The sequence below is a fragment of the Polypterus senegalus genome, chromosome 4, assembly GCF_016835505.1.
Source record: "Polypterus senegalus isolate Bchr_013 chromosome 4, ASM1683550v1, whole genome shotgun sequence".
NCBI lineage: Eukaryota > Metazoa > Chordata > Cladistia > Polypteriformes > Polypteridae > Polypterus > Polypterus senegalus.
The window spans coordinates 249,536,466-249,562,387 of NC_053157.1; the positions used below are offsets into that span (position 1 = coordinate 249,536,466).

General features: G+C 39.3%; 1 protein-coding gene and 1 long non-coding RNA gene across 3 annotated transcripts in view; one reads left to right on the plus strand and one right to left on the minus strand.

The window, feature by feature from the left end:
- LOC120528441 (zinc finger protein 260-like) overlaps positions 1–25,922 on the minus strand; it is a 413,573-nt gene that overhangs the window by 340,083 nt on the left and 47,568 nt on the right. The gene's annotated exons all lie outside the window — the stretch shown is intronic.
- Positions 11,129–12,563, plus strand: LOC120528457. The gene is made up of 3 exons (XR_005633531.1): positions 11,129–11,205; positions 11,858–11,950; positions 12,106–12,563. It is a non-coding gene; the product is annotated as an uncharacterized LOC120528457 (long non-coding RNA).

The following is a 25,922-nucleotide window of genomic DNA, read 5'->3' on the forward strand; positions in this document are numbered from 1 at the left end:
TATTTGGCTGCCTTTTAAGGAAAAAAAGAAGCAATTCAGAGGATTCTTCAATTAACAAAGAGAAGGGAAGGGAAAAGAAGTCAATTAACAGCAGAAATTGGTTACTGATTAAGAAATTGTCAGGAAGGAAAACCTGCAGCCACTGTGACCTTGTGGGGTCAGAGTTGGACACCCTGATTTAGATCGGGTATCAGCAAGAGTGAAAGGGAAGGTCTACAGGACTGTAGTGAGACCAGCTATGTTATATGGACAGGAGACGGTGGCACTGACCAGAAAGCAGGAGACAGAGCTGGAGTTGGCAGAGTTAAAGATGCTAAGATTTGCATTGGGTGTGAAGAGGATGGACAGGATTAGAAATGAGGATATTGGAGGGTCAGCTCAGGTGGGTCGGTTGGGAGACAAAGTCAGAGAGGAGAGATTACGTTGGTTTGGACATGTGTAGAGAAGAGATGCTGGGTATACTAGGAGAAGGGTGCTAAGGATAGAGCTGCCAGGTAAGAGGAGAAGAGGAAGGCCTAAGAGGAGGTTTATGGATGTGGTGAGAGAGGACATGAAGGTAATGGGTGTGACAGAGCTAGATGGCGAGGACAGAAAGATATGGAAGAAGATGATCCACTGTGGCGACCCCTAATGGGAGCAGCTGAAAGAAGAAGACAAATAAGACGTCTACCTGAGAGCTGCACCTGATAACGTGACCACAAACACCCTAGCATTTTTAGAATAGGCAGTTTTAAGGTTTAAGTGAGGTCAGACTTTAGTGTCTTTTAGCCCTTTGTTTATAAGTTTAATTTGCCGCATACACTTATCCAATAATATAAAAGAAAATTAAATATACTGGAGGAGTTTCATCGACACTTCAGCCAGGAATACAACATTAGATGTTTCCAGATCTACAGAATTACAGCTTGTCTATTTCTTGCATGGCAAGGTTGAGGTGTTACATTAAATTCACACAAAAACGAGGCGTGTCTGTGACTGGGTCAGGCAATGGGTTCTTGATAATGTGGACCTCGTCTATCGCACCTACTGAATCAACTTTGAACCCTAATAGTATAATTTAATCTTATCCGTGTATATTTATTTCAAATCAATCTCCAGCTTGTCAGGCAAGGTGAAATTTCAGACCATTACTGCTTGAATGAATAAGAAGCCTTTCAAACTGCCACTTCTGATATTCCTCTGTCACCGGAGGGAAATCCCAACCTTCACCGAAAATTAATTTTTTTGAGAATGTCAGAATTTCCAGAATAGCAGAATTGACAAATCTGGAAACAAGATGAAGGTGGTGAAGTTTAATGTCTAATGTGACGTCAAGTGACTCAGTTGAACACCAAACTCTCATCAGTATGGCCGACATCTGACTGACCTCTGTGTCCTCGGTGGATTGATTCAGAAATGATGGACCCCTTGAGTGACCAATGGAGGAGGGACACTCTACATTAGTCCCATCTGTCACTCGCTCCTACACATGGTCACTATTCCAGAGCGCCTGATACTTAGTGTATATAGTGCCTTTCAGCAGTGCTGCTCCAGAAGAATATTAAACAGTTGATTTTCAATGACACTCGAGGTCGTGCAGTTGTGAATCAACATGGGACCCTTCTGGTCAGACAAGTACAGTATCTGTAGGTCTGAGGTGCCCCCTGTGGAAGAAACCAACTTATTAATTAAAGAAAGAAAAGTTTCCTCTCCTATGACAAGTCTGATAAAACCCCTTTGAGTCAGTAATCAGGCAGGAGTAAACTTGTCCATTACATCTTTAATTTACTCCTTAGTAAATGCCAAAGACGAAGCATTCATCACAGTAGTCTGTTATTGAATGGTCAAAAAGAAGGGGCAGAGGACCATTTTATTAGCAACTGAATTTGCATAAAAGTGCTGAATTAATGCTTGATTATCATTCTCTGATTGATTAAAAGACATGAGGTACTTTAGCGAAGAGCACAACCAGCCTAAGATAAAAGTTTTTCTCCATAATGTCCTTGTTCTTCAATATCACTTGAATTAGGCACATATCCTGTTATGAAAACTGCATACGTGCCAACTGGCAAGACTTACTAGGGGCATGAAATACCATCAGAGAGTTCCAGTTCCCTACTCGGCATCCCCCTGAAATATTCTGCTTGTTTACTTGACCATTTCAGCCATCTCTTTATAATATTTCTAAAACAAACACTTATATATTTCACTTTGCACTGCAAACCAAAACACTTAACTGCTGCTACATCCACATTACTCTCTCACACTCCGCCCCTCACTATGACACACACACAGCTGATTGGCTCCTCAAATCCAAAAACAATGGAGGCCCTGACAGCCACACTCACCCTGCATTCTCAACACCAAATTCACTCACAGACGTGCTGCCTCCCCAAATCCTGTGAAATTCATTTTGACCCCAAACTTCAAACACAAAGATGACCTGAGCTTGTGGGGACATCAAGTGACCAGTGGAGGGTACTGGTCAGTGGTCACATGGTATCAGATGGCTGATTTTTACACTGGAGTTATAGTTAAGCCCAAACCCTGGATAGAGGGGCTCAGTGAAGGAGGTGTTGAACCTGTGCAGGAAGGTCATTTTGTGTGAGACGCTATAAAATGACAGAGAGCCAACAGGCCAGTCCAGTTACACACCTATTCTGTGGCTATAGGGGGTGCTGATTACAGTCTACTTCTCATTGTGACACACAGCACTTCAAACCCCAGTGCCTGTCATTGTATCCAAGGAGGGACTCCCCACCATCTTTCTTTCCTGCTCAGTCCTTTATATGCGACTCCAATCTTCATGAGACGTCCATTGCCCTCCACCTCCCAGTAACAGCGAGTCCCAGTCAGAGCCTCTCTGCACAGAACTTGGTACCAGCTGCCAGATCTGTCAGGATGATCAGGATATTCAGTGTCTGTCCCCTCACATGTCATCTTCTTGTTCCCTTCAGACAGATGGAGGTCTCTGTTTGCCATGTTGATGTCCAGTGAGAGTTGAAAGAAGTCTGCAAGGAGAGAAAAGAAAACGAGTGAGGAAATCAGGGAGTGTGTAACGGGACTCAACACAGAACAACACAACACAGAAAATTAACAAAAACCAATCAGGAGCTGCTCTGATGAGTCACTTTTAGTAAAGAGCTCATCTGATTGGACAGAATGTGTGGGAATTTAAAGTAAAATTCTGGAATCTATACTAATAAAAGGCAAAGCCCTCATTGACTGACTGACTCACTGACTCACTGACTCATCACTAATTCTCCAACTTCCCGTGTAGGTAGAAGGCTGAAATTTGGCAGGCTCATTCCTTACAGCTTACATACAAAAGTTGGGCAGGTTTCATTTCAAAATTCTACGCATAATGGTCATAACTGGAAGCTATTTTTCTTCTTATAATGTAATGGAGTTGAGCTGGATGGCCGTGGGGGGCGGAGTTTCGTGTGACATCATCATGCCTCCTACGTAAGTACGTAGAGAACAAGGAAGACCTCCAAACAACGCTGAACAAAAAACGCCATTTCACAATTGAGAAGGCAGAAAAAGATTATGAAGCAAGTGATGCATACAAGCGTATTCATAAATACAAGCATATTCATAAGTACAGCTACTGCGGAAACAAAGCACGGTGTAAACCTAAAGTTTAAATTAAGTTCATAGACAGGCTGCCGCTGGCGTTTGTCATGCTTACGGCGAATGACGGTATTCGCGAGATAAAAGTTTACTGAGAAGACACGAGGTATAAACGAGACTTTGGATCACTTTGTAACGGAGTAAAATTGCTGTAGCAAGAAACTGAACAAAACGTTAATGTTTTACTTTTAATAACTTATAGACTACGTTTTATTTTTTTCCCTTGCACTCAGTGAGCGAGGCCAATGCGTATTCATACTGTAAGTGCAGCTACTGCGGAAACAATGCACGGTGTAAACCTAAAGTTTAAATTAAGTTCATAGACAGGCTGCCGCTGGCGTTTGTCATGCCCACGGCTAATGCGGGATACAAGTTTAATGAGAGGACGCAGGGTATAAACGACAGTTTTGATCACTTTGTAAGTAAGTTCAAATTGATGGTGAGAGGCTGTGCTTATGCAAATTCCGAGAGACTGTGTTTGTGGGGGGATTGACAGTTAAGGCGGGTGGAGGAGTGACGTCATCATCTCCCCTCCCAATCACCTCATTTCACTCTGAGCTGAGCACCGCGCCTAACGCCGTTTTCCGAAGCAACTTCGTCACACTGCCACCAAATACTCACAGAAAAATCCACAAGTTAATACACACGCTGTCCCTAGAGTGTCTCCACACTCAATGTATTCCTCGCGTCACCGCTATACCCTCTGATCTCCCCTTTCAATTCAAATGCCTCAAATTTCCAGTAAGGCTCTGCTTCGCAATGACAATTAATAAGTCTCAGGGACACACCCTACAAAAGGTTGCCATTGATTTCAGGCAAGATTGCTTTCCTCCTGGACAAAACTATACGTTGCATTCTCAAAAGTTATATATATATTAGGGCGAAGCACGTGCCACGTACTGTTTGCATTATTTGACAGTAAAAATATTTCAGTATATTCAATATATATATATATCAGCGCTTCCCGATTCATTTTACCCTCGCACCCCCTTGGTTTGAGTAGAAGTATGAAAAAATATGAGGTTAACGCAGAAAAAAAGATCACCAATTGAAGTTTAATGAATAATTGATACTTTTTTCGCCATCAATAATTGTTTTGGTAAAGCCATACTCAGTTTAATCCTCCTTCCATGTTATAATTTTTCCGCGACTAGCCATGATTAAATGAACGGTAAAAAAGTAAGAGCGAAGCGAGGGTGACTTATTCAGTCAGGCAGGCAACAGCTCAATAACTCGATTTTGGATATAAGTAGGTTCTATTTAGTCGCCAGAAATATCTTTCGTAGTAATGGAAGTTGGATTTAGTCTTTAAATTTCTATGGTGAAGAAAAATGTATGCAATGATGATTAAATTTAACTTTCATTCCTACTAAACATATTTCTGTCGACCAAATAAAAATTACTTATATTTAAAATTTAAATAGAACTTGAACAGATACGATAGTTCATAATATCCACGCATACTTGCACGTAAGAGCGGGAGTCATCCGTTTTAACAAGCAGCGTATTGCACTGATACGAAATAGCCTGCCCATTTAATTATTTAGGAATGGATAGATAAATTAAGATTTTGTACAAATAATGTTTTTAATTTTTGTTACTCAATGGATTCTGGCACCCCCAGCAACAGCTGCTCGCACCCCAAAGGAGATATATATATATATATATATATATATATATATATATATATATATATATATATATATATATAGATAGATAGATAGATAGATAGATAGATATAGGTGTATGTATATGTGTGTGTATATATGTAGAGATAGATAGATACATATATATATATATATATAGAATATATGCCACCGACACTCATAACAGTGACAAAACAATTACATTAACAATCATCTTACGTTATTTTTAAAATGTTTCCTTTTCTTTTCATAATTTCTTTAACACACTACTTCTCCGCTGCAAACCGCAGGTATTTTCCTATATATGTATATGTATATGTATATGTGTATATGTATATATATATATGTATATGTATATATATGCATATATATGTATATATATATATATATATATATATATATATATATATATATATATATATATATATGTTTGTGTGCGTGTGTGTATGTGTGTGTGTCTGTGTCTATATACAGTGGGTACGGAAAGTATTCAGACCCCCTTCAATTTTTCACTCTTTGTTATATTGCAGCCATTTGCTAAAATCATTTAAATTAATTTTTTCCTTCATTAATGTACACACAGCACCCCATATTGACAGACAAAAAAAATAATTTTTGAAATTGTTGCAGATTTATTAAAAAAGAAAAACTGAAATATCACATGGTCCCAAGTATTCAGACCCTTTGCTCAGTATTTAGTAGAAGCACCCTTTTGAGCTAATACAGCCATGAGTCTTCTTGGGAAAGATGCAACAAGTTTTTCACACCTGGATTTGGGGATCCTCTGCCATTCCTCCTTGCAGATCCTCTCCAGTTCTGTCAGGCTGGATGGTAAACGTTGATGGACAGCCATTTTTAAGTCTCTCCAGAGATGCTCAATTGTGTTTAAGTCAGGGCTCTGGCTGGGCCATTCAAGAACAGCCACAGAGTTGTTGTGAAGCCACTCCTTTGTTATTTTAGCTGTGTGCTTAGGGTCATTGTCTTGTTGGAAGGTAAACCTTTGGTCCAGTCTGAGGTCCTTAGCACTCTGGAGCAGGTTTTTGTCCAGGATATCCCTGTACTTGGCCGCATTCATCTTTCCCTCGATTGCAACCAGTCGTCCTGTCCCTGCAGCTGAAAAACACCCCCACAGCATGATGCTGCCACCGCCATGCATCACTGTGGGGACTGTATTGGACAAGTGATGAGCAGTGCCTGGTTGTCTCCACACATACCGCTTAGAATTAAGGCCAAAAAGTTCTATCTTGGTCTCATCAGACCAGAGAATCTTATATAACAAATCCAGGTGTGAAAAACTTGTTGCATCTTTCCCAAGAAGACTCATGACTATATTAGCTCAAAAGGGTGCTTCTACTAAATACTGAGCAAAGGGTCTGAATACTTAGGACCATGTGATATTTCAGTTTTTCTTTTTTAATAAATCTGCAACAATTTCAAAATTATTTTTTTTGTCTGTCAATATGGGGTGCTGTGTGTACATTAATGAGGGAAAAAATTAATTTAAATGATTTTAGCAAATGGCTGCAATATAACAAAGAGTGAAAAATTGAAGGGGGTCTGAATACTTTCCGTACCCACTATATATTACAGCAACACTCATATCAGTGACAAAACAATTACATTAACAATCATCTTACGTTATTTTTAAAATGTTTCCTTTTCTTTTTCATAACTTCTTTAACACACTACTTCTCCGCTGCGAAGCGCGGGTATTCTGCTAGTATATATATAATTTTACAATAATAGAGTCATCTAGACAAGTACAGGGAATTCAGCACAACAAAGCTCGCCAATCCTAAACACACATCAAGTTCACTTTTGAATGTCCCTGAAGTCCTGTTGTCTACCACGCTACTTGGTCACTTACTCCAAGTGTCTGTGGTTCTCGGTGTGAAAAAAATCTTCCTAATGTTTGTGTGAAATTTCCCCTTAACAAGTTTCCAACTGTGTCCCCGTGTTCTTGATGAACTCATTTTAAAATACAAGTCTCGATCCACTATACTAATTCCCTTCATAATTTAAAACACTTCACTCAGGTCACCTCTTAATCTTCTTTTGCTTAAACTGTAAAGGCTCAGCTCTTTTAATCTTTCCTCATAACTCATCCCCTGTAGCCCTGAATCAGCCTAGTTACTCTTGTCTGGACCTTTTCTAGCGCTGTGGTGTCCATTTTTTAGCCTGGAGACCCAAACTGCACCCAGAACTCCAGATAAGGCCTCACCAGTGTGTTTTAAAGATTGAGCAGAACCTCCTACTCCACACATCAAGGCGCTATATAACCTGACATTCTGTTAGCCTTCTTAATGGCTTATTGTCACAGGACAGTAGTGCTGTCCCGCAGTAGCTTGTGCCAAAGGCTCTCATAGATCATACAGAGTCGCTTATTAAGACTGCATATTAAATACAGACCTACAGGTGCCTTAAGATGATGCTGCTACCCAGAGTACCAAGGGAATACTAGGTAGGGAATACTCCCACCACCCTCCTCCTAATTCAAACTCTCCTCTACAACATCAAAGTACTAACAAAAGTGTCATGTGACTGTTTTTTTTAATTAGGTGACTCAATTCAATATTTTTCTCCTGTCCAACAGCTTTCTGTGGAAAGAGTGATCGGGGAACATGATAAGAGATTCACTGCTCTATTACGGTGCATTGAGGAAGCCCACAAGAAATTGACTGAGAGGATTAGAGAAGAAGAAAAGTGAGAAATGAAGAAGGTTGAAGGAGTCATGGAGCAACTGGAGAAGGAGATCAAGGAGCTGAAGAGGAGAGAAGCTGAGCTGAAGGAGCTTTCAGAAACCAATGACCATCTCCATTTCCTACAGGTGAGAGTGAAACTTCACAGGGAGTCTGATCAGACTGGAGTGTGTGGGACCTGAGGAGTTTTTACAAATGACAAGAACAGGCCATTCAGTCCAGTTTCATATTTGCCTAATATTTCCAAAATTTAGGCAAAAATTTTAAATCTCAGCCTTCATCTACATGACAGGTAGGTCATACTGCAGTTATCTGTTTGAGTAAGTAAATTTGTATGAAATAGGTTAGAGAGACAGATAGTAAATGTAAAACACATCTATCTAATCTATCTAACTTCATCTCAGTACATTTAAGAGCCCAATGCCTTGTTTTGTCTGCTAAGTCAATTCTTCACTTGCCTGTCTGTTGCCCCCTCAGTCCACTTATCTACAGTCTGATGACTCACCTCTTATGGTCTTCTGTGTGAAAAGCTTTTTGAAAATCAAGGCCAATGACGTTTTATGGTCCATTATAATGAAACATTCTCCCACAAATAACGAATGAATAAATGAAAGTAATCTCTCTATTTAAACTGAAAATGACTGTCCACCACACTGATGTTTAATTAAGAGGAGGTCCTTCTTATTAATGTTACTTTTCATTTCTCCTTGTTCCCTCTTCTCTCCTGATTCAGACTTTTTCATCTCACTGTGTCCTTCCTGCTGATGGAGACTCTCTGAGCTTCACTGTCACTGCTGACTTTTCTTCTGACGACCTGAGAAAGGAGCTGTCATGTCTGAAAAAGAGTCTGGTGAAGATCAGTCAGTGGGACATCCTGACATGGACTCCACCAGGTACTGTGACTCTTCATGTTTTGTTAAACTCTATTAGGAGGACCAGAGTGACAATCACAGGGACAGTGAGATGGATGAAGAAGGCCTGCATTTATCTCTAAGCCTTTACTGTTAAGATTTTTTTTCTAATGTCCCTTACAGTGACTAGCTGAGTGATATCACACTCTCATATTAAACAGAGTTCTTGAATGTTTAAGGTAAATATTAGATTTCTTATTAACACCTTGAAACACTTTTTTAAAACAGTGTTAATGTTACAATGGTATGTCTGTCTGTTTTGATTGTGCTGTGGACTTATGAACCTATGAGGACCAGACATGCCAGTCCTTACATTCCTCTTTCTTTGTGTTTCTTGTGTCTTCTGTTCTTTGGACATTGCTGCCCTCTGGTGGATACAGGATGACATTATGTTCAGGCACAGACGTCGGACGTTTATTGCTTATATAATAATACTGTAACTGTTTACTCTCTTAAGCATTTATGGCGTTTAAACAGATACTAATCCTGACTTGTATGCTAGTCATGCGTTGTGTAAAATGGTGATGTGTGTGGATATATAAAATACCACTTTGTCACAAAATGTACAAAGTTGCGTAACATTATTTTGCAAAATTCAGTATATTGCTTGCATAGAAAAACAAACGCTGCGTTTTTATGTAAACGCATTGACGATTTGGAGTTGTGTGTTAATGTGTCCCATGGCAGGGTGACGGTGATTCGTAGCTAAGCATACTCATGAAATCTCGGTAGATGATATTGATTTACTCAGATTATTGATAAGTAGGGCAATCGATTAGGAACATGTCAATACTGGAAGGCAAAATGGAAAAAGGTGAATCAGGTAATATTAAAGTGACTGTTGGCAAACTGTGTTAGTAAGGCTTGGGTTGACAAAATAAAAAGTGACTTTATTAGAGCAGCGCGTTGCTCACATAGTACAGTCATGGCCAGAAGTTTTGAGAAAGACACAAGTATTGGTTTTCACAAAGTGTGCTGCTTCTCATGATGTTGAGATGATTCTTCAAGAAGCACATAAAGCTTATCACGTTGATGGTACACTGTTCCAAAATGCAGGCGTTAAATCAGATATTAAGCAAGCTCTTACAGAAGCAATATTACACTACATAGCCTATCCCACAAGTCTTCAAATAATGCAGGCTGTAGAAGGTCTAATCAACAAACTTCCATGTTTGAAGGAGCCTGGGTCTATTTCAGGAATGTATGGCTGGCAACAAAGCCTGAAATATAAGATGCACAATTACCTTGAAAATCGAAAAGTATTCTGCCCTGAGATTGAAGTTAACTCCTTAAAAAGGAAACATCCAAGTGAACAGACCCCTGCAAAGAATATCAAGAAACCAAAAAAGGCAAAGTTAAACTATCTCCCTCCACATCCAGTAGGGGAACATCAAGAAAGTCTAGAAAAGGAGAGACTTGACTTGCTTTGTGAAGCCGAGAAGGAAAACAATGAAAAGGTCATTGCAGAAAAAATGGTCGAGACCTTCTCAAATCGTCGAGTTGAAGTGGTGGGTTCCAGCCCTGCTGTCCATGACTTTAAGGAGAGATGACCTGCTTTATTCACTGAGGCTCAGGTAAAAACTGTTCAATCCGCTCATTTTCATTTTTTTTTAATCAATCAATCAATTAATTAATTAATTATTTTTTTGTGACTTTGCACAGGTTACATATAAAATAAAAAGTCCTGCACTGATTTTTATGAAATTTTGAAGGAGTGATACAGCAAGGGCCAGGGTGACATTTGTTTTAATGCATATTAGGGTCCAGGGGTGAGTATGGATTGATCCAGTATGGACCACATATTGTACCTGCATGAAAACACACACCCTAACCCAGAGATGGACGAGACTGCATCTGATCTAACGTTTATCTGAATCTGTCCGGGATATGATGACACACACTGGCAGACCTATATTCTTTGTAACACACACACACACACACACACGTGCACTATGAATACTGAGATCAAATATACATCTGAACCCCCACACACATCTTCACATCTGAATTCTCAGCACTTTATCTCAAAGTGAAGAATGGATAGAATATTCAGGGCTCTTGGTGGATATCTGGTTTCTTCTTAGTGCTCTCTAGTTCTTCATGACCTTTTTCGAATTTGTTACTGTGCCATTCTGAATGTTCTCCTTTTCCTTTGAAACTCCATTACTTACTCACTAGGTCAAGAAGGAATTCAGAAGAATTAAAGCTGTTGGCCTGGAGCAGACGTTTATGAGCAGACTCGATACGTGCAAATACACCACGTCTTCTTGAACTCATGAGAGCCGAGGGATGAGTGGCTGGAAGTAAAATAAGACCAGTCCTGGATACTTTAATGAGGTATATATGAGTGTAATTCATTTGGTATGTTCTTCACTTGGTGTGACAAGGTGTGTAGTCGTATTCAAACCTGCAGCCAATTCCATCATTTAGATGAATAACAAGAACTACAACAAATATTTGTAGAATCAATAAAATTTATATCTACTATGAGTTAACACGGCATACACTAAAAATATGGTGGTGGAAGAGTTAAGCGATTTGCTTTATTTTGGAAAAAGGCCCTGGGCATTTGGTTCTAGCATAGAAGGCACTGGTTTCTGTGGTGTCCCAGTCCAACTATGATGGTTTTTGAAGAATACACAGTCTGAGTATCTTTAAAAGCTGTGAATGGCAGATTTAAACTAACCAATTGGTCAAAACCGCCCGCTCCCAAACAGGGTGTACAGCTTTTATTACTACAAAGAGTGGCATCAAGTCAATATTTATAAAAAAAAATACATTGCGTATTTGCATATTTATAAAAATTCTGTTCATGAGAATATATTCTGAACCAAAACATCAACACTTTAAATTATTTTGCATTTTAAAGATTTGAATTTAAAATACTATAACAGAAACAGAGTTTAGTATAAGAAGTGTAAGATTAATCATCTTTAATTGTACTATAAACCAATTAAGCCAAATTCACTCTAAATATATTTCTTGTCAGAACCTCAATATTGAAAGGAGAAGAGATGGAGTTATCCAGAGCTTAATGGAGGACCTCAGAGAAAGTCATGAGGACCTTCACCAAGACTGCCAGGTATGGCCTTTAATTGAGTCTACCTGAGGACTTTCAACAGTTGTACAATAAACGCTTAGGAGTAGAATTATGTACTGCATATAGAATTTGACAAACAAAAAAGCAAACAACACATCATTATATTTGTATTAATCTGTCACTTTCTTTTTAACAAGGAGGATAATCAAGATAGAAACTCTGAGCATCTCTTGAAGATCCTTGTCGTCCACAGAGCCACTGCAGAGGACCAGTGGAGTTTATTATAATTACTGAGGGCCGTAAAGTGCTGACTAACTGAGGAAGGAGAGCCAAGGCTGGCATCCTATTAATGGGGTTTATTTAAGCTTTAAATGTAGTCTACCAAGAAAAGCTAAAGTATACGTTTGAGTTTTTACAAAAGATGTTCCTTCAGATTGATGGGATAAACTGCTCAGAAACGTTCAGACACTAAAACACAAATTGCTGGCTTGAATGTAATGACTCAAGTTAATAATGGATAATAGGCTCTTGTTACACTTTGTTAAAACATCTTTGTGTCCTGAAATATTAAAACACCAGGTGAACTTTAGTTTTTAAAACAACAGCCTACCTCACTTCTAATCTGTAAATATGGATTATGTTTATTATAACATCTGTCTGTTCTGAAAATCAAAGTTGTATTGCTGTTGTGTGTTAAGGGTAGTAGTTATTAGGACACTTTGCATTTTTGTGTATGTTGATCATTTGTCATGTGCCGCAAGTAAAGCTCTGCACATTTACAGTTTTATGGTCAGTGGCTTCATACTCGAGTGACAGGAGTGTACATTGTGGTTTGAATTGGACTTCTTATTAAATTCTGCTTTATTTGAAGTTTTGAATTAATGTCAGGGCTGACAAGTACAGTAACAGAACTGTTAAATTAATATGCTGATGATGATATTAAAATTTCAACAATGAAAAAAAAATGTTTACTTTAAAATGTAATGAAAATCTCAAAAAATAAATTATTTTGTTCAGAACACTCGTTTCTCAATAAAAACAAAAAGTGCATCATTTACTTTGTAGTCTGAGTGATTTTAATCTTAAAGCATGAAAAAAGAAAATTATATACAAAATATTAACAATTATTAGTCTGTTACCTAAAGTAATTTTTAACTTAGTAAGAAGGCAGATTATACTAAAAAATATTAGGTAGACTTCTGCGGTGTGCTGGCGCCCTGCCCGGGGTTTGTTTCCTGCCTTGTGCCCTGTGTTGGCTGGGATTGGCTCCAGCAGACCCACGTGACCCTGTAGATAGGATATAGCGGGTTGGATAATGGATGGATGGATTAGGTAGACTTCACTTGACTGAATTGATGTAAATTATTTGTTACATTTAGATAAACTAAACAAAAAAATGGGTTAAATTTACTCAAGAAAAATGAGTGCAAATTGCTGCCTTAATTTTATTTAGTAAATTCAATACCCTGCTTTTTACAGTGCAGATCTGTAGCTGATTTGTATTACTGATTTCCAAAAAGCAATGTGAGTAAAAGCGAGCTCTGCATAACTAATCACAACTGTCTTTAAAACAGAATCAGTGCAATCGACAGCGTCTTCTGCAATTTAGGGAAAGCCTCGGGATTTCTGCGTTAATGAGACAAAAATGTTGAAAAGAAACTTTGTGAATTCATCCAGAGGTGGACATGAAGATCATTTAAGTACTGACAAGAAGGAGCAGCTGGATATTCACATCTGGAGCCAAACCTTCAAAAACCACCTGACTTTGTCAGCGACATCCTTTCCTTATGAATGCATTATGTCAAAGGGGGGGTAAATAAGTAGTCTTCTGAAGTGCAGTACAACAGAGTAAATCATTGACGTAAATAGAATTACTGAAAGACTAATCTTTTGTCGTTTCTGTTTTCTTAAACCATCTTCAGTCCCACAATCCCCCGCAGTCACTGACACGTTTAACGTTCTCTGCTCCTCACCTGTCGTGTTACAACACGGAGTTTTATTCAAGGCTTCACCGTCCTTCCTGTCATAAGACACATTTCTTCTACATTCGTGTTCAATAATAATAATAATAATAATAATAATAATAATAATAATAATAATAATAATAATAATAGTTGTAGTAAACTGGCAGGAATGAGAAAAAGCTCAAGATGGTAATATTTATGAGAAGAGCCTGCATGTCATCAGGGTGAGGAGGTGCCTTGTCTCCCGTTACGTGAGCTCGTCTGCCGCCCCTCACTTACACTGGCACGCGTTACGGGGGGCAAATGCAATGGAGAATACCGACAATGTACACCTTCAGAAGTGGAATAAATCGACTGCACACTGAAGCATTCCGTTGTCAAACGTAAAATACAAAGGAGAACATTTCAGATAAACGATGAGTTTTGTTAATTATGAACAATGCAACATAACTATTATATGTGTTGTTACTCATTTATTTATTCTCACCAAACTTTACATATCTAAATGGAAATGAATATGGGTAATATGTTTACAATAATTTATATTAATGAACAAACTGAGACACATTGGCCTTTTATCACAAAGCGTGTGCGCTGTCATTTAGGACACAATGCATTGTTAACGTCACGCACTCTCTACTGACGCGATGTCACGAAAACAAAGAAACAGCGCAGTCCATGAAACTCACAGCCTCCTTGATTTCTGACCTTATGATTAGTTATCAATATCATATAAATAAAGTAATTTTAAGAAGATGACGAGTCTGCTAGTCAGTTCAATAAAAGCTCCGTTTAAAATGTTTGCATATACAAAATATAAAACAGAATCTCAATGAAGTGGGACTAATGAATAGTAACAAATGATATGTGACACTGAGAAATCATAATTCATAATAAAAACTACGACTTCCTTAAACGGACACTGTAAACGTAGGCATTTCAATAACTCATTTAGGAGGCTTGTGTGTTCATTTCAATGTCGATTTAAGAGCTAAGTTAGCCACATGTTGTACTAAACGGCCGCTCAAACAGCACTTAACAGTCAATAGTCTAACAACTCAATATAAGACAATGAAATGAAGAGGCCGCGCCGCCGACAATGAAGGCTCACGCTGTCCCGCTGCGTGTTTGGAAGGCGCTGATTGGCTGAAACTGTTTATACTGAATTGTCCCAAGATGGAAGTGCCGTATAGCGATCAGAAACAAAAAGACACATTTAGGCATGCTGGACAGTAGTTTATGTTATGTTTATCTACAATACAGATTCAGTACGACACCAGGGTCTCCAAACACTCAAATATGAAGCTTATTACGTTTTACAGCGAAACTCTTTACATACACAATATAATTAGGGGCCTGTGCCCCCTGGCCGACTACGGCGGCCCAACCCTCCCTTGAGAGCTCGATTCGCTCGCTGTAGGTCCGCGGTGGGATTTTTTGTTAAATGGAGGAATAGAAAAAAAAAAAAATTCACAAGAGGAGGATCAACAACGCGACCCTCTGGGGTCTTTACTAAGAGACAGTTGCAATACCAATGGATTAAATGTTAGAGTGGCCTGCCATACAGTACTATGTAAGCATTTAAGCTCTCTTTTTGAAATTAAGTTTCAAAAGCGTGATATCAAATTTTAACAACTCAATATCAAATTTAAAACCAACGATATTTGCTGCTATCATGTAAAACGGATTAAATGTTTAAACGGGCCATAAATAAGCGGGCAGTTAATCCTTGCAGTGGGCGTGTCGGGGTGTTGTGGGCGTGTCGTGGTGTTGTGGGCGATCCGTGACTGACGTAGTAGCTAGTGTTTCTATCGCGTGCTGCAGTTATTCTCTCTTTGCTCTTGTGAGACCCTCGCGCTCCGACTTCTTCACGGCCACAAGATCAAGCAAAGGTGCGGAAGGTGAGGCAAAGTCGAACGTAGGGATCGCGTACGGGTGGGAATGCCAGCAGTGAGGATGATCGCGACATGCAGAGCGCCTTTTAAATTTGAGGAGGTGCCTGAGGCCGCGTGGTTCGCTTTTAATAGTTGGGGATTAAGCGCTACGTGGAGGAGGCGGCACAGCAAATCGCACCTTCACGAGTTTATAGTGCATGACGGGGGTCGCGCACTTTTAGTTGCTGCTGCGTTAATTTATTTTACGGTCGGTGTCCCGTGAAATGTAACGCTACATCTGAATTGGCGGATGCGCGTTAAATCGGGATTGCTTCTGTTCTGTTCGCGCTCGTGCACTTTTACGCGCCGTTTCGCCTTTTAATTTCGCGCATGCTCCGATCTGTGCTGTTCTCCGGCACGCGCTTGTTCAGCCTCTCGCTCCCGCACGCCCCCGTCGTTCATTTCTGATTTTTCTCGAGCTTTGCGTGTTCTTTGTGTTTTTTCCCGTTTCTTCTAAAGCCGTCATCGGTAAACTTTGTTAAAGTGGAGTCGAACGATGTAACTTTCCAGGGCGCGTTCAAATTTAATTTCCAGCAGTTTGTCTCATACTGAGACCTATTAGAAATAATTTAAATGATTTCATTTTTGGTATTTTCTTACCAGGAAAGATGCTCGTGCGGTTTCACTGTAACAGGGAGACTTTGATTTGTTTAATGGGAAATAAAAAATACAAACATTACACAAGCTAGTGCTGCTGGAGGGATACAGTAAAATCTATAGCTGGCGTGGCATTACGAGTACATTTTTGTGACATTTGAAACGGTATTGTTTTATTTAATGTCTTTTTTCCTTTACAGCTACTTTCATTATTTCTGTACACTTTGATACTTTAGCTTACTAGAGATGGCGTGTTAAATGAAGAACAGGACTCGAGTCAATCGGGCTGTTTGTGTCGGACCACCTGAAGCATCAAAATACAAAATGTGAAAACTGCAGAGCCGCGACTCGACTATTATGGGCTGGAGCTCAACTGTCTGTCCTCATTGTTTAAAGTGGTGAGCAGGGGGTCAGTCATGGGGGGCTGAGAATGGGCCACAGTGTTCACAAATGAGGGGGCAAACCGGCAGACGGCTTTTACTGCGAGTGCAGGGCTTTGGAAATTAGGGACGTTTGGGAAAATATTTTTTTTAGTTTAAAATATGAAAAATTATGTTAAGAAGTCATTTTAAAATGAGAGCAGATTACGTAGCCACATGCCTTTGAAGTAGAAGAGCCTTTTGAAATGTATTTTGTTTTTAAGTAAAGCGTGTTTGAGAAGCAATGCAGTTATGAGGAATATGTGAAGAAGCGTTAGTCCAAATGGCAGGGACACACTAAATGTGTCTGAGTTTGATTCCTTTGTAAATGACGTCATATTTAATTCTTCACAGTCCTCTGTATTCCAGTCTCATTTATTTTTGTGCAGTCTTTATTTAGCCCATTGCTCTGACGATAATGCATTTTGATCTCCTGCCATATTTGACTAACAGATTATTGCCTGGCAAAGTCGGCTTCTTATGGCTGTGTTGTGAGTGTCACCTGTTGTGTTGTCTTTGACTGGTGAAATACACAGTTTCATGTTGTTGTTGTTGTGACAGTAATGCTCATTGCTACCAGACTTGATTTTAAAAAGTAAAAGTAAGTGCCATCCATGTTGTTAATGCCAGCTGCCTTTGGTTTGTATCTAAACACGTCATGTCCAGCAGCTTAAAAGCTCGCACAGCATCAGGCCAGCCATGTTATATCTACACATGCTGGTCACTCCATGTCACATCATTACACTTATGGACCTCATCGTCACAGATTTTAACGAGATTTGGTCATCTGAGTGACTCATGGAACTGAAATTGCATGTGTCTTGGATCAACAAAAATAAGGAGATTTAAGATCACAAAGTTTGAACACTGTGCTGGATTAGGACTTTAACAGGCTATTTCTCTTTAAAGATAAGTTGATCAGAAATGGTTCTCATGTCGTTTTAAAGGTCTTTTACAGCTGTGTAGTTTGTGAAAATACAATGCTATCCTGAAAATAAAAAATGACCACGTTATGATGTGATTATAATGTTAAGATTTGAATAGTAAAAAAATGCTATATTGTAAAATTGGCCAATTTTTTAACTAACGGTAATGTCATATAATGTCATGAACATCTCCAGAAAAATTGTTTTTTGTTAAAAGCTATGATAATGATTTGACATGGAATTACCCATCATGAGTATCTCTGCTCCAAATCGATGATATAATCCACCACAGAAAATACACTCGCCCTTTTAACTCTGTTAAATCTGAATATCCTCATAGATACGATCCTTTTTCTCCTTTAAACACAACATCAAGCCTTTCTATCAGAATAGTCACATCTTCATCTTTGTTCAGGTGTTCTGCTCAAATTCACATCTCAATGCTGTCCCTGTAAGCGACAGTCCAACCCCAAGTGCGTGTTTTTATTTCTAAGCTCAGTAACCCGCGTCCATATTAAATCTTCATTTTTTCAGCTCTCGTATTTCTTTCTCTTGTCAAATGCGGTCAGGATTCTATAATTAACAGCCATCCTCCACTACGAATGTTAAACTTTAAAAGCAACACAACAGCTTTGATGTTAGCCAAAGACTTTTTATTCTTCTCTCCCATAAAACACACCCGTCATGATTAACCTCCTACAAACCCACTCTCCTCAAACCCCGAATGTCCTACTCCCAGTCGGGATGCAGTCCTGTAATCCCACAAATAGGAGCACATTTATAAGATATAGAATATAACAACTTAACAGAATGAAGCTCCCAATGCGCAGTTCAAGTCCAGCGAGGATATCCAACAAAGCCCAAAATATGACGGCTTTAATAGACCTGCCATTGCTGTGTCCAAACATGATGGTGCCGTGTAGATAAATTTTGTCATACCTACATGGTGGCACTGAAATGTATGCAAATCCCCTTTAATGAAGGTCTGCAGTGCACTTTGATCACATCTGAATTGTTTGATTAGTAATTTTAAACTGTGAGGCAGAGGAGGAAATCAAGAGAAATGTGTCTTTGACCAAACGTCATTAAGGGCACTGTGACCCTGAAGTGTGCTCATTATTTTTACTGACTTTGTGAAGTTAATTCTCCCACTTTTATTTTCACAGGGCTTTTCCATTTCACTTGTCCACACACTGAGGTGTCTAATGGCCTCCAGCTCAGGGCTGTCCATGTGAGAAGTGAATCTGAGAAAAGAAGGGCAGACTTAAAGAGAGAGAAGAGTTTCCCACAGAGCATGGCCTCTGCCAAAGAAGATGGCGTGGAAGAAAGAACGGCGAACATTAAAGAAGAGGACTGTGAGCGGCTCACACCAGAGGATGTGTGTGTGAAGCTGGAGGATCACGAAGAACGAATTTCAGTTTTTAAAGAGGAGGAAAAGTGCAAGGAGATGACTGCTGCCATTAAAGCTGAGAATTTGAATGATTTCTCTGTTGGTCTTGAACTTCAAAAGCATGAAACTGAGGATATTTTCAAGCAAGATGCCTGTGAAGAATCTCCATCCAGTTTACAGCCCTGGTCCACTAATACAGGACAATTGGCCACACAGGAGAATTCTGCAGAGCTGAAATCAGATTTATCAGAGTCTGAAGAGAAAATGACCGAAGGAAATGGGAGAGAAGGAGAAGAGTCACCTGGGAGTGTTGATATAAGTGAGTAATGTGATTAAATATAAAAGAAAGAGAGCAGTTTTAAAATCTAATGGTGGGTGCTTTGATGATTTTAGAAGATTGAAATGAGAGTGGAAAACATGGTTAATTGAACTTGGATAAAGACCACCTGCTCAAGTGCATGATAACAAACAATAGGTTACCTAATAAATGATAAATTAGAAAACTTGGGTGAATACGGAAAAATCTAAAGTGCTGAATGCATGACTTGAATGTCATGAGGCTTTGACTGAAGCTGTGACGTATGTTAGGCCAAGAGCACATTACGTTCAATGAGAATTTCAAAAGCTGTATTTTGTTAAAGACATGTATATTTCTTAAATTTTGTGGCAGTTAAGGCAGAAATGTCCACAAAAAGAAATAAACAAGTAAGAATAAAATCCTCACCCCTGTGCACTAAATAAGAGTGAATTTGCTCAAGCCAGTGCACACCTAATATGTGCCTCATCTTTCTAATTGTAATCTCGTGTACTTTGACGTTAACAGTGACAAGAGCTACCTGTATGAGCCATGATGATATTCAGGGGGTCTCAGGGTCTTCTTTTAGCATCTTGTGTTCTGCTCTCATATTGAATTTGCTGGGGCAACATGGCCTGGACAAGTTCACAGTGGTGTGAATCTTCACTTGGAGATGATCTTGGGCCCTTCCGTCTCCCACAGTCACATCGGGTCAATTTGGAGTCACCACTCCACTTCTCCTGCATGTTTTTGGGGATGAGGGGAAGAACCAGAATAACCAAAAACACCATTCAGAGCCCCTGTGTAGAACAGTTGTGGGCAGGATTTGACCCCAGGACACCTGAACAATAATGCAGCTGTGCTAAACACTGTGCCCTCCTAATAGAAGCGGATATATTTGAATGTTTATTTTTAGTCCAGATTAGGTTCTAGAGGGATGTAAATATCATAACATACATTACAATTAAGAAGAGAAAACCCAATTTCAGCACGTTATTGGGTACAGAGGCTCTGATCGGAGTCTTTACTGTCGATATTGATCACCTATTCAATTCCATTAGTATCTGCTGGCGTCAATAATAATAATACCGTTTTTTTTTTTTCTTCATAATGATAAATGTATTTTTAGCCATGCATAAACTTCACATTCCATAATAAAGTGCTACTGCATAAAGCATACACAAAGAACATTTACCCATAATGCACACATAATGGAAGAAAAACAAGCCGAACAAAACAAACCACATTTCTTAATCATACTCCACATTTCTACTTAAATAAAATGTTCAATTAGATATTTGTAGCCGTGTACTATGACAGGAAGAAAACGAGACAGTCTTGGAGAATGCTTCAGGTTCTTATCTAAGAATATAAACATCTCTGCATGTTCAAAGGACAGTCTGGTCCTCCTGTCATCCACAACGTGTGCTGCCGTACTGAACAGACCCTCGCTGTCCCCACTCGTATAAGGAGGGCACAGGTAGGATGATGACTTTTATTGGTCCTCCAGAAAGCCAGTGGCCCAGCATCTCTTGTGGTATGAGGTTCACAGAGATAAAGATTCACCTCTGATGCTGCTGACTCAAATATCGTTTTTATCTTTATTGACAGTTTCTTCATGCATTCTGCAATTCTGTTGGTGGGGAGTTTCTTTGGATCTCTCAGCTGTCGTCTGTCGCTCTGAGTGCGTCTGTGTGGTCGAGACACCGGCACTGAGTGGTTTATGTGTTTGAGATTTGTAGTCATCTGTGAAATACGTGTCCTTGTACCATTGTTTAGTTTGGGGAAATAAATTTTTATGATAATAATATCTGTTACAGAATTCATAACTGTATAGTGACTATTCACACTCAATGCTTATTATGCATACTTAGTATTATTTTATTTAGGTCTAAAAACTAGGCTCGTACCATTAATAATAATAATAATAATTATAATAATTCTTCAAATCAAGATGCAAATAAGAGGGCTGATTACAATTTCTAACTAATCGACGTCCACTTGATAACGATTTATATTTATGTACCAGCTCAGTAAAACTTTGCATTCCTTTCCTCCCATCTACCTAAACATTCACTGAAAGGCTAATAAAAGGGATTTTACTCAAAACATGTAATGCCTGGTAAATTAAGTATACAAATAAATCAGTCAACAAACACTCACTGGCAGATGGAATTGTGAGTCTAAATGATCTACAAGGTGACATCTTCCAGAACTGAAAGTGGCTGGTTGTCCAGGATTACGAATTCCACTGTTTTTGCTGTCCCAGTAAGTCTTAGTAAGTCTTTGATGTTCTTGCTGTCAGTATTATAAGGTTGAGTTTTCTAAGTGCTGCCATCATTGGAGGCCGAGTGAGCGTAGGTGACTGAGCTAAACTAAGCTTGATGGTCGCCTCAGCCTTTGAGCAGCTCGTTCTTCACACCAGTCCCTTTTGTGTTGACTTCTCAGATGATGAATAAGGTTTGTATTGTTGAAAGTGTTAGCAGAGAATCCTCCATGGCTGACTTCTTTTTGCACAAATATTAGAAACCGCAAATTTGTTGTCTCTTGATGGAAGGCAATAAAACTGATAGACTGGCAAGGACGTGTTTCTGTATTTTGGTAATCTTGGAACTTTTTCTTTCATGCTTTTTATCATTCAAGATCAGATGTTAAGATCAGCTAATTTGCTGATCACCAGTGAAGTCATTTGGAGTGAAAATTGGCTGATTTTAATTTGTGATCGATTGATCAGATCAGGCCTGTCTTTCACATGTGAAGAAAGGTGGAGAAGTTGAACAGACAGCAGCAGAACATGTAAAGACCACACACAGAGTGGCCAGACCATAAATGGCACCTCAGTGTGAGGAAGGAACGGCAACCAGTGTGCCACCACTTTACTTGTACTGTTTCATTTATTTTAAAAGGTGGATAGTGGTTAGGAATTTGGACATCAAATCCTGAAGTTGCAGGTCTAAATTCAGCTGTTGACACCATGTGACCACGAGCAAGTCGTATGACTTCTCTGTGCTCCAGTTGGATTAACAAGAGAAATCTAACCAATTGTGTCTCAAATGGTGTTAGTCTCCTTGGATAAAGGATAAATAATAAAATAGTTAAAATGTTTATGTTATTTCAGATTTACAGAAGAATGGCCGCTTCTCTCAACCTTCATTTGGTCAGTCCTCTCTTCAAAACAAAGAGAAAGGTATGAAGAAATCAGCAAGAGGATCAGAGATCCTGACAGCAACCTTATTGCAGTGCAGTTCTCTCCCTGTTACTGGAGTAACACCAACAGAAGCCATCAAAACTGATCGACAGCAAGTGGAGAATGAAATCCAAATTCATACTAGAAAAAAATGTGTGGAATGTGGCAAACAATTCAGACACAAAGGTGATCTTAATAGGCATATGAAGATTCACACAGGAGAAAAACCTCATTGCTGTTTAGAATGTGGTAAGTCGTTCTTAAGGAGAAGCTATCTTCAGAACCACAAAAGAATCCACACGGGAGAAAAACCTCATTGCTGTTCAGAATGTGGTAAATCGTTCTCAATGAGAAGCAGTCTTCAGAGGCACAGAATAATCCACACAGGAGAAAAACCTCATTGCTGTTCAGAATGTGGTAAATCGTTCTCATGGAGAAGCGATCTTCAGTTGCACAGAAGAAGCCATCCAGGAGATAAACCTCATTGCTTCCCAGAATGAAGCGAACAATTTTCTGACAAATGCAATTTTCAAAGGCACACAGAAATTGATACAGGAGTGAAGCCATATTGCTGTTCTCAATGTGGAAAAAGGTTTTAAACGTTAGCTCTTTTCAAGTAACCACACAAACTCCCACTAAAGCAACAATGCAGTATATATGTTCTTAATGTGGCAAATGTTATACAAGCCAGAAAGGACTTTACAGACATACCAAAAACCATACTGAAGAAAAATCTCATTGCTGTTCTGAATGTGAGAAACGATTCTTATATTTAAGCACACTTCAGTGTCACATTAGAACTCATACTGGAGATTAACCTTATTGTTGTCCTGAATGTGATAAGCAGTTCTCACAACAAAGCACCCTACAGAGTCACATCAGACTTCACACCGGAGAGAAACCTCACCTTTGCTTGGAATGAGGCAAACAATTCTCACACCTATTTCTCTATATAAGCATACGAAAAGTCATACTGGAGAGAAGCGTTAGGGCCGGTTTATACTTCATGCTCAGAACGTGTACGCGCCCGCATCATAGCTGCCACACGTTCCCAGCATTCATTTCACGCGTCCACTAAGCAGGTCCTCAGAAATTAATGTGAAGCGTGCGCAAGTTGCAGTACCAGCAAAAAGTCGGAACGTGACGTCAGAGTGTCTGTTTACTATCTACATGTGACAGGAAGCCTCTATGCAGATCCTACGGGGATCGATGTGTGTGCTTCGATGTTTGATGAATGGTTCGATGTGGTGAAGCAAAATGCCGACATATAGATGCATTCGTTGTGCTTTTGTATTCAAGCGTCGCATATTCCCGATCGTAATGACACGATACATTTTAAAAATCTCACATACCATCTTTTGTGCCGTCTTTTTTTTTTTGCAACTTCAAAACAGCAACATAATGTGTAGTGCTGTATTTGAGCCACTGAGAAAAAAATATAGGACACTGTGTAAATGTGTTCGGCTTTAATCTCAAAAACTCCATTTTAACATCGTATTTTACTTTATCATTAAAGCGGACCATCATAAACGTCATCCCAGTTTTTATTCGATACGAGCTTCTTGGACTTGACAGCAGCGGTAAGCAGCAATAGATCACCATACAGAACAAATTAAATGTATGACATTCCAACTCTCTGCACATTTAGAATCTTTAGATTTGTACTTGACTAGCAAAATACCCGCGCTTCGCAGCGGAGAAGTAGTGTGTTAAAGAAGTAATGAAAAAGAAAAGGAAACATTTTGAAAATAACGTAACATGATTGTCAATGTAATTGGTTTGTGACTGTTATGATTTCATGATGAAATGCATTAAAGTGTGTATGTTACATTTTACATATAATTTCGTTTAAATAATGAATACTGTTAATAATTTCACACATGGGGGGGAATAATCACACACATGGGGGTGACACGGTGGCGGAGCGGTATCACTGCTGTCTCGCAGGGAGTTATGTTGCTGGTATTTCCTGCCTGTATTCCACACTGTGCTCCAGTTTCCTTCCAAATATATGCAGATTTGGGGATTTGGTGCCGCTAAAATGACGCTAGTGTATCTGTGTGTGCTTGTGTTCACCTTGCGCTGAGCTGAGGCCTTGTCCAGGGATTGTTTATCACTTGTGCCTAATGCTTTCTGGAATGGACACATCCCTGGATTGATGGATTTAATCAATAAACACCCTTTGTCAGATATATTGTTGTAAGGTGTCATCAGAATTTAATAGGTGTTCTAGGCAATTCATAACACAGAGAAGCCGAACATGTTTTCACTGTGATAATATCTCACACTGCCACCTGGTGGATTTCTCCAGATTTACATAAAGTACGTGCGCAAGTATAAACACTACAACGCTTGCGTAGCAGGAGCGTCCGCTGCAGCATGTGTCGCGTCACGTGAAGTATAACTCCGGCCTTAGAGTTGTACTGAATGTGGAATGTGATTCTCATATAACATTTCTTATCTTCTTCAACAACTTATAGGTGCAAGAAAAAACCTCATTGTTGTCCTAAATGTGGTTAACGCTTTTCTTGTGGTAAGCCTCTTAGCTGTTCTGAATGTTTAAAGTGGTCCTCCTGTATCAGCCATCATCAGCAACACATAAGATTATATGAAGGACTCAGAAACTGTACTGCCAGTATGTCAGCCATGCAGGGACTGATCATCTCTGCACCGGTGCTGTGACATAAGATGGTGAATAATACAAACACCAGACAACAGAATGAGGTAGCAGCAGAACTGGGCGGTGATAACAACTTCAACCACAGAGAACAACTGAAAAAGTTCAATGTAATAATAAAAAAATGGAGAAGTCAAATCAAATCCACAGTGCAGTGCTAACTACCAAGAGGTGCCACTGACAACAATATATTTTTCTGTTTCCGAGCTTTGGAGATGAGGCCATATCTGAGTAGCCATGAACTTGTACCGTCTCTGGGATGTCATCTGATGGCAGCGCCTGGGCTGAGTGCAGACAGCCATTCTTAAACCTGATAATGAAGAAGTCATTTAGTGATGTCAGCTGACAGCCAATGCTGTCCAATCAGATACTGGGGAGGGACAGTCGATGAGGACAGGAGACTAAAGAAAGCCGTCACATGACAGACCAATGTAGAGGAGCTTTATAAGACTTTTACTCTAATTTAGGTTATCATTTATAAATGATAAGAGTCTTTACAAACCAAACACATTCATCGGCTGTGTGTCAAGGGTGAGTCCAAAAGTGGGAATTTAAGAAGATCGAAATACAAATAAAATGAAACATTCAGGGTTCAAAGAGAAATGTTTAAGACCTGAAGAAGGAG